At 45.9% G+C, this 10000-nt stretch overlaps 1 protein-coding gene across 1 annotated transcript in view; it reads right to left on the bottom strand.

The window, feature by feature from the left end:
- LOC143294167 (membrane metallo-endopeptidase-like 1) overlaps positions 1 to 10000 on the bottom strand; it is a 416299-nt gene that overhangs the window by 47218 nt on the left and 359081 nt on the right. The window lies entirely within an intron of this gene.

Below are 10000 nucleotides of genomic sequence, written 5' to 3'. Positions count from 1 at the left end.
CTGAAGGCCTTCAACATCAGCCACACGGGAGCTGAATGCAATGGACAGACCAAAGTGGCGTTCAGCTGTCCACGAAGGCGCCAAATCCTGTGAGGCCAACAGAATCGCTGCAGCAGAGCAACGCAGACAGGCCAGGAAAAGCAGTGCCAGCAAGTCCCCGACAGCCGCCACCATCCCCTGTCCACACTGCGTCAGAACCTTCCGGGCGCGGATTGGCCTGACCAGTCATCTGTGCACCCACATAGCCCAACCCACCCACCCCCAGGATGACTAGATGGTTCTCGTCGATCCCGACGGACGAACCGCAATTCAGTGCAGTTTGGGTTATATCACAGGTTTGTCAACACAACTAAGTTCATGTCAATCGTTTCCTAGACTGGGGGTAGAAAATTATGGTAATTGTGATATTGACTCTTCACTGACGATATTGGTTTGTTTGTCTTAAGCAAACACCTCTGTTATATATAGCCGTGCTTTGTGTCTTGCACTTGTCAGTTGGAGCTGTGTGAATAGTTTTGAATGGGAACCAGCTGAACGTTTTGGTCCCTTTTCCAAAACTCGGTCTCCTCATTTGGATCACCTAGATTTTAGTAGGGTGTGTGAATTAAACACACACACACACACACACACACACACACACACACACACACACAAATCTCTCTCTCTCTCTCTCTCTCTCTCTCTCTCTCTCTTTCTCGTGCACACATCACCCATACCCTCCACCATTTACACCGACATGCACGTGCACTGTACCAGAGGTGTACACGCTGTCACTCAACGAAACAGACCCAGCATGAAAACAAAATATCGTCAACAGATCCACCTGGCTCTTACTTCGCACGTTATACATTCCACTCTACTTGCCCCAGCCAGCCCTCTGGGTAGACAGCTTCTAAACTCCAAGTCCATCATCTTGAATGATGAATGAACTATTTGGATACTTATCTTGCGTATGCCCTCGGTCGTTGACCAAGCTCTAAGCGCTTTACATACACGGGGTATTTGCATAACAGGCTGCCTACTTGGGTAGAGCCCGCAGACGGCTGCCATTGGGCGCTCATCATTCGTTTCCCGTGTCATTCAATCAGATTTCAAGCACGCACACATACACCATCAGACATGAAACATTTTACATGTATGACCGTTTGTTTATTTACCCCGCTATGTAGGTAGCCATACTCCGTTTCCGGGGGTGTGCATGCTGGGTATGTTCCTGTTTCCATAACACACCGAACGCTTACATGGATTACTGGATCTTTAACGTGCGAATTCGATTTTCTGCGTGCGTATACACGCGAAGGGGGCTCAAACACAAGCAGGACTGCACATAATTATGTTGAACTGGGAGATCGGAAAAAAAAAATCGGCTAGTCTGAAGGGATCTGACGCTCGATTGACGGAAATAAAAATCATCTTGGGTGAAGATAGGAGGGAAGGATTGTGTATTCGTGTCAACACAAAGTCAGTCTTTCTTTTTCTCAGCTGGCTGTGACACGACTTTCTCCGTCAAGACATTCGTGACTGGAGGCTTTTGTAGAGCCTGGGAAGGTTCACGCTTCGACCATTGCGTGTGGATTCTTTGCAGCTGAATTGTTCCACGCCATAGCGGACCTGGATATTGTGAAAATCCTGCTGGTATTTGCATGATGCAAATTAATTGTCCTCGTGTGCTACCCTCCACATCTGCACAAAATTTGCTTTTAGTTGTAATCACGTTCCAATTGATTAATCAATGGCCGCTAAATGAAAAAACGACAACGCGGCTTCAGTGAAACAGTGTGGGGCGATCGTCAGGCTTGAGAAGATGATAGTCTCATAGCCACGAGGGGCAGGGGTGTCACACAGACACAGACTCACAGACACAGACACGCATATATATATATATATATATATATATATATAGAGAGAGAGAGAGAGAGAGAGAGAGAGAGATGAGAGAGAGAGAGAAAGCAGAAAGAGAAGAGGGCGAGAGGGCGAGCGAGCGAGCGAGCGAGAGAGAGAGATACAGACACACACACACACACACACACACACACACACACACACATACACAGGGAGAGAGAGAGAGAGAGAGAAGGGGGGAGAGATACAGACAGACTGACAGACAGAGAGGGAGATGCACAGAGACACAGACAGACAGACACGAGAGAGAGACAGACAGACAGAGAGACAGAGAGAGACACGAGAGAGAGAGAGAGATAGAGAGAGACAGATAGAGACAGAGACAGAGAGAGATAAAAAGAGCCCAAACTAAACAAACAGCTGGAAAGAAGAATAAAGGCAAAGCAGGGCAAGAAGTGTAGAAATAGTCAATGCAGAAACAATTTTGTAATTTTACTTGAAACACAACAACAACAAAAAAAACATTGATAACCAGCAGACCAAATCTGCTTCGATGATACCACGTTTGATAAGAACGACTATGAACTCGACGAACATGTAAAGAGAAGCTTTACAATTTTGTTTCTTTCATCAACCAATTAAAAAGAAATGAAACACTACAATGTAGTACAGAGCTTAAAAATAGCTGCACCACCCTTTGCCTTTCCCAGCTCCAAATCTTTCACTGTCTCAAAAATTACGTATTTTTTTTTAGAAACAAGGCTGGTGATTATTACATACATGGGGACGGTCTTTTTATGATGAGGTTTGAGGACGAAGACATGACGGATGCTGCGAGGAAAAAGTCTGTTTAGATCTCATATACATTGTAGGGGTCGAACTCTGCATTTCCTTTCATGATATCTCCTGCTGTCAACCAGAAAAGAAAAGTTGTTATGTCGTTTGTACTGAAACACTTTGAACCATTCCACAAGGACCCACCCACCAGGGAAACGGTCAGTGAGGATATTCTTCCACTCCACAATCAGTTCAGTGACTGCTTCTGCCCCTTCGCAGAGTGGGTACAGGCCGTTAAAACAGGTTGCTCATTGATTGACTTGTGAAACCACGGACAACCTCGTACACATCACCCTGGCCTCAAAATGACCAGTATCTACAAATCCGCTATAACGGCAGTTCATGGCCCTGAGAACTTTTTCCCTATTCCCTTAAGAATGCTCGGTTGCTTGTATCGTGAGCCTCTGAGCTCTCGTGAGAACACGCACGCACGCATACACACACACACACACGCACGCACGCACGCACGCACACACGCACACACACGCACGCACACACACACACACACACACACACACACACACATGCTAATGGAAACCCTGCGTCCTGGGCATGCGAAAGCCGCCCAGTCCCCAGTGCCTTTCACACTTAACTTATTCGGAGACAAGGACGGTCCCAGCGCATGTCGGCCGTCTTAAGAAGTCGGTTCCGTCATCTTTCTCTGATCTCACGAGTGGCTCGTTTTCAGACTTTTAGCTCTCCACGATTTCAGAGGCCAAGCTTCTTTGCCATTTCATGCGTCACAGAGCAGCATGCAACCCAGGCGCTCAAAGCGGATCATAAAGCGTGCACACACACACACACACACACACGAATACATACACTTGCAAACATGTCCACACAGACTTACATGCACGTAGGGATACACATAAATTGCACACACACACACACACACACACACACACACTCATATAAAGCCACATGCACCCCCCTCACCCCCTTCCCACACACACACCCACATGTTCACGTTATCTTGCCTGTCCTTTGGACTCAGCCGTTGTTCTAATAATGCCAACACATAGAGAACTACTTCCCTTACGTCTGTCACAGGTGTGATATGGAAGCTTCAGGTAACAAAGGGAACGATAAAACAAAGACGCCACCTTTAATATTTGCTCTGAAATTGTCCCTACGTAGCACCCTTGTCCTATCGAAACGAGAGTGTTAAGTAGTAATGACGAGCTACAATTGTTTGATTACTGTAAAATACATATATTAAAAAGGTACGCTTGGTAACATTAAGCAACGTACGCTTATCAACATAAACAAAAATGTCTCTTTTGCTGGTGTTTTAATTATCACGGTTTCAACGTTCACCCGGCACCAGAAAGAAATGAAAATACGCGGCGTTGAAACAAATAATGGTTTAACGTCCACGTGAGCATTCTGGAGGCAATTCTGGGTAAGATGTGACTTTTCTGCAGCCAATCAGCATGTACTGCTGCACAGATGATCACTGGTCGGGGTGGGGGGGTGGGGGGGTGGCGGGGGGAGATAGGGGTGGCCATGGTTCAGTTTCAGTTTCAGTAGCTCAAGGAGGCGTCACTGCGTTCGGACAAATCCATATACGCTACACCACATCTGCCAAGCAGTTATTTAAGGGAAACATGGCCATCTTGATTGGGCACATACGAAGTATACAGTTTTATTTATATACGTTTTCACATACTTGCGAATGATCTAAAAAATCCAAACTATAAACAAACATAAAAACGAACAAACAAAAAGAGAAAAAAATAAAACACACCGAAAACACACACACGCGAATGTCAAAGCTGTGATGTTGCCATCAAATTTTCGACTCCCTCTGTTGATTATAAGTCAGCGTTTGTAGGATTTTCGAGATAAATCGTATATGTGCAAAACGTTTCGTTCGAGTAGTTCGACATACGACCATCAAGACGATCAAAGACGTGTCCACGGTATCAGAACCATCTGGAACGGGCTCCTTCTGCGAGTGTCAATGGTTCACACACACACACACACACACACACACACACACACACACACACACACACACACACACACACACACACAAATAATAATAATAAATAAAAATAAAGCCACACACAGAGCCATACAATATCACAAACACATAATTATAGAGGTATTCTCTGGCATTTCACGGCAACACTGGAAAACTAATACTGCACAATCGGCAAGCGGTGTCTACGGTAGTGTCTAGTGTTGATTGTCTATTACTTTTGCTTCATAGTAGAGCAAGCTAAGAAGCATCACAAAGTCTGCAAGTACACCTGGAGTGAAAACACAGGTGGACAGAACAGCAGGTAAAAAAAAAGAGACATAACAGATATATTTATGAAGGAGACAGAAAGAAAAAAAAAAAAAAAAAAAGCAGAGAGATGTCTTCATAAATTATCGTACCCCACGCGGAGAATTGGTCTTGTAGGCTTTTTGCCACTCCTCTAGAGATAGCCTCCACGGCCCCTCCCCCTAAGAAAACAAAACCACAAAAAAAAATAATAAAAAAATAAAAAAATAAAAATTTTTAAAAAACAAACAAACAAACAAAAAGCATAACAAAATGCCTACAAGGAGGAGACGGCTCAGGTATTTTTCTTTTTGCTGTTTTTTCTTTATGCTTGATGGTTGATGTGTGTGGGGTGATCAGGGAAGGGCGTTCGGGTTACTCATTCGTTTTTCGCTTTGATATTTGTTGACGAGCATTTGAATGAGACGAAAGAAATTTTTCAGTTTTGACTGCTTCAAGCAGGCAATAAAGCATTTCGAACTGAAATGAACTGAACTGAAGGCGAAAAGCCACGCTGACTTCCAGCCCACCTCAGCACTTCCTGGTTCAGAGTTGCAGAAAACGGATAATCCTCACCCACCAATACCTGTCATCAGCAATCCGCCCCGCCCCGCCCCGCCCCACCTCTCCCCTTGAACAACCCTATCAGTTTCTGCTGCCACGCCATGCCTACTTAACCCTTGCCCTAACGTCTGCGCGCTGTTCGCGACTAATCATTGCTTGGGTCTACAAATTCCATGGTCAGATGGGCGTGGTAACGAAGGCAGATAACTAGTGGTGTTGGCATCAGCGATGGCCTAAACGCCAGGCGATGGGGACAAAAAAAAAAAGGGGGAAAAAAAGAGGGGAAAACAGGGACACGTCGGACCTCCAGTCATTCCTCCCGGCTGCCAGAAAAGTGGCGTTGTCAATGAGGGAAAGAACAGGACTATTTTTCTCAGAGCCACCCCCCCCCCCCCCCTTCACCCTATTCCACACACACACACACACACACACACACATACACACACACATACCATTTAAGTGATATCAGACACACACACACACACACACACACACACACACACACACACACACACACCATTTTCTATTCCATTTCCGTCCTGCTTCCTCGGTTTTCTGTCTAGCTATGATGGCACTGACTTCATTCAATCTGTAGTCACGTATTTCTTTCGTGATGCTTAATTAACGCCGTTTGTGTGTACCAACCCATCATCATTATGAAAAAGGGGGTAACTCAGGGAAGAAAGGTGAACAGCCATGCTGGATTCCATCCCAACACTTCTTGGTTCAGCGCTCAAGGCAAAGGAAAAGCCTCATCGACTCTTGTCATCAGAAGGTCTCCTCCTCCCTTCCCTTTGATATCCCTTTCAGTTTCTGTGTCCTCACCATGGCCAGTTAACCCTCGTCCTGACGTCTGGGCGCTGCCCGCAACTGATCATCATTGCTGGGGTCTAATTTCAGGGTCAGATAGGCGGAGCTACGAAGGCAGATAACCAATGGTGGCAGCCACATCAATGGCCTAAACGTCGGGGGATTGGGGTTAAAAATAAAAAAAGAAGAAGAAAAAAGAAGGAAGATGAGGACAAGTCAGTCCCCGATCCTTCCTCCTCGCTGCAGAAAAATTGGCATTATCAGTGAGGGTTTGTCAGTCTCTCTCAACATGGATGTGCGGATCGTTCTCTCTCAGTTGGCCTACAACGTGTTATTTGTGGTGGTTCTATCACCGCCTTTGCAAGGATTTTACCCCTGCTAACTAGTGAGGAAGGATAGGACTTTTTTTTTCCTTTTCCCGGGACCACACACACACACACACACACACACACACACACACACACACACACACACAAACTCTGTACTGATTTCCATGTCAGTCCACAAAACTTTCACACTGATGTGTACTATCCCGCCAGCAGTATCATCATGATTCAGGAAGGATGGTGAATAAACAGCCACAATGAATTCCAACCCACACCCCAACACTTCTCTTCTTCTTCTTTCCCTTGACTACCGCCTTCATCATTGTGAAGATTTTGTAGACTATAAGGGGGCTTTGCGTGTTTTTGAGGTTTCCTGAGGTAGAGGTTGCTGGGCCAGGGGATTGGGGGGTGGGGGGGGAGGTATGGGGGTGGGGGGGGAGGTGATCAGATTCGGGATTTGAAGCCTTCCAGGGTTGTGCTGAGAGCAGTCTCAGCAGGAAGGCTGTTCCAGTTTGTTATAGTTCGAGGAAAGAAAGATTTTTGTCTGTACAGCGTCCTGCAGTTGGAGAGGTGGTACGCTGCTGGATGCGATCCTCGGGTCCCCGTGGATGCTGAAGATTTTGAGAGGGCTTGTGGCGTGTGTTGATGATAAGACTGCCGCTATGGAACTTATAAAAGTTAATCAGTCTTGCCTTTCTCCTTCGCTCTTTGAGGGGAGACCACTGAAGAGTCTCCATCATGTCTTGCACACTGGATGTTTTCCTGTGTCGATGGGTCGCCCAGCGAGCAGCCCGGCGTTGTACTGCCTCTTGGTTCGGCGTTGATAGGAAATGGACAATTCTCACTGACTCTTGTAACCTAGCTATCCCCCTGCTCCCCCCCCCCCCACCTCCTACACACACACACCCCACCCCCTCCTTTAATAACCCTTTCAGATTCTGTTGTCCAGCCATGCCAAATTAACCCTCGTCCTGACGTCTGCGCGCTGTCCGCAACTGATCATTGCTGGGGTCTAATTTCAGGGTCAGATGGGCGTGGTGAACGAAGGCTGATAACCAATGTTGTCGGCGTCATTGATGCCCTGAACACCGGACGAAGAGGGTAAAAAAATGAAAACGAAGGAAGATGGGGACATGTTGATCCGTATTCCTTCCTCCGGGTTGCCAGAAAAAAACGGCGTTGATAGTGAGGGTGTTTCGATTTCTTTTGGCATGGGTTTGTGGATCTTCAATTTCTGTTATTTATTTTTTTTAAATTTTACTCTTATCACTTGCGCTAAAACGTCATCAGATGTATATTGATCATCAAAACAAGACTACATCACCATTATTTAAGGATATGGTTGTTTCGGTTTTGATAGGAAAAACAAATAAAACTGCACGCAGGAACAAATACAAAAAAAAAAAAAAAAATGGGTGGCGCTGTAGTGTAGGGACGCGCTCTCCCTGGGGAGAGCAGCCCGAATTTCACACAGAGAAATCTGTTGTGATAAAAAGCAATACAAATACAAACATGTTTCAAGTGGAAAGTTCTCACGGTTGTTGAAGAGGTGATCTTGAAGACAATGAATACGGCCATTTCTAAACGTTACGAAAGTGCACAGGTTGTGATAAAAAGATAAAAGAAATACAAATATCATCATCAGGAAACAGAAATTTTGTGTTATATACAGTTAATTTCCACTCTTCCAGATATACATCCTAACATTAGGGCTATAGACTTTAGTCTGAAAAGTGGTTTGTTTGCAGAAAATAAAGATTCTTGATCGTTGTCAGGGAAAAAGAAACAAAACACCTGTCAGCTTGATGGGGGACGAGGGAATGTTTCGAGAAAGGGAGGTGTGCAGACACGCTGAACAGTCAACTACCAACATTTCCAGCATCGAATGGGACAAGACAAGCCTCGTCTCTTCGCCAGCTCCCCTCCCCCCTCCCACCACCCCCCCCCCCGCCCCCCCCCCCGCCCGACCCCCTCCCCCACCATTCCCACTGTAACCCTTTCAGTTTCTGCTGCCCTGATGTTACCAATTAACCCTCTCCTGATACCTCAGCGCTGTCCGCAACCGATCATTACCCGGGTGTAATTTCTGATTTTGGGGTCAGGTAGGCTTATTAATGACGGTGGAAAACGATTGGTGGAGCCTCATCGATGACCTCAACGCCAGACGGCAAGGAAAAAGGAAGAAGAAGAAGAAGAAGAAGAAGAAAACACAAGATGGAGGGAAAAAGGAAAATGGAGGAAAAGTCCCGACTTTTCTATTTCGCCATCTCACCCCTTCCTGAAAAGTAGCAGTGTCGGCGATAGCTTGTCGATTTCTCTCCGCATGGGTTGCCAATCTCTCTCTCTCTCTCTCTCTCTCTCTCTCTCTCTCCCTCTCTCTCTCGACTGGCCCGAAACGTGTTATTTGGGGCGTTATATTGTCGCCGTCCCAAGGTTTTCACCTTCGATAATTGGGGTAGTGGGAAGAAAAGGGCTTACCGAGTCTCTCTCTCTCTCTCTCTCTCTCTTCCCCATCTTTTCCTCCTTCCTTGTACCTCACACGTTTCCTTCTCTCTAGCAGCTACTGCCTCCTTCCCCCCCTTTTTTTTCTCTCTTCTATTTCATTATATATATATCTGTGTTTATGATTTCCGTCTCACTTCATGTATCAAGTACAATAACGAATAATGACAATTATCACGCGTCTGGATTCGGGTTAATCAATATGTATCTACAAACCAGTGCTAGTCGGAAGCCAGACATGACTTGTGTCCCTCCTCTAACCTCACCTAAAGTCAGTGAATCATTATACTCGTATTTCTTTGTAAACGAATCACCTGTAAAATCTTAAAGACAAAGGGTCATCATCACCACAATCAGTACGACTGATACGGCAGTCATTGCTGTCATTATCATCGTTACTGTCTCTGTCATTGTTGTTGCTGTGACAGTGCAGTAGTGGTGCTGTTGCTGGTGTGGGTGGTGGTGGTGCTGGTGGTGGTAGTAGTTGTGTTAGTAGTAGAAGTAGCAGCAGTAGTAGTAGTAGTAGTATCTGCAGCAGCAGCAGTAGTAGTAGCGGTCGTAATAGTAGAAGTAATATCAATGGTGACAACAAACGTAGAAGCAACGGTAACAGCAGTCGCAACAGAAGAAGTAGCAGTCGATGCAACAACAGCAGCAGCAGCAGCAGCAGCAGCGGCTGCAGTAGCATCTAATGTAGCAGCGGCGATTACGACAACAACAAGAGCAGCAATAGCAGCTATAATCCCGTCGTTGTTTATGATGACGTTTCCAGAGACATTCCCGCCAGTGCACCACTGACTCAAAGGCAGAAAAAAAAAAAGAAAAAAAGGGGTGGCGCTGATAGTGT

Source organism: Babylonia areolata, chromosome 1, assembly GCF_041734735.1.
Source record: "Babylonia areolata isolate BAREFJ2019XMU chromosome 1, ASM4173473v1, whole genome shotgun sequence".
NCBI lineage: Eukaryota > Metazoa > Mollusca > Gastropoda > Neogastropoda > Buccinidae > Babylonia > Babylonia areolata.
The sequence above is the reverse complement of the archived record's forward strand: the minus strand, read 5'-3'. Positions and strand labels throughout refer to the sequence as shown.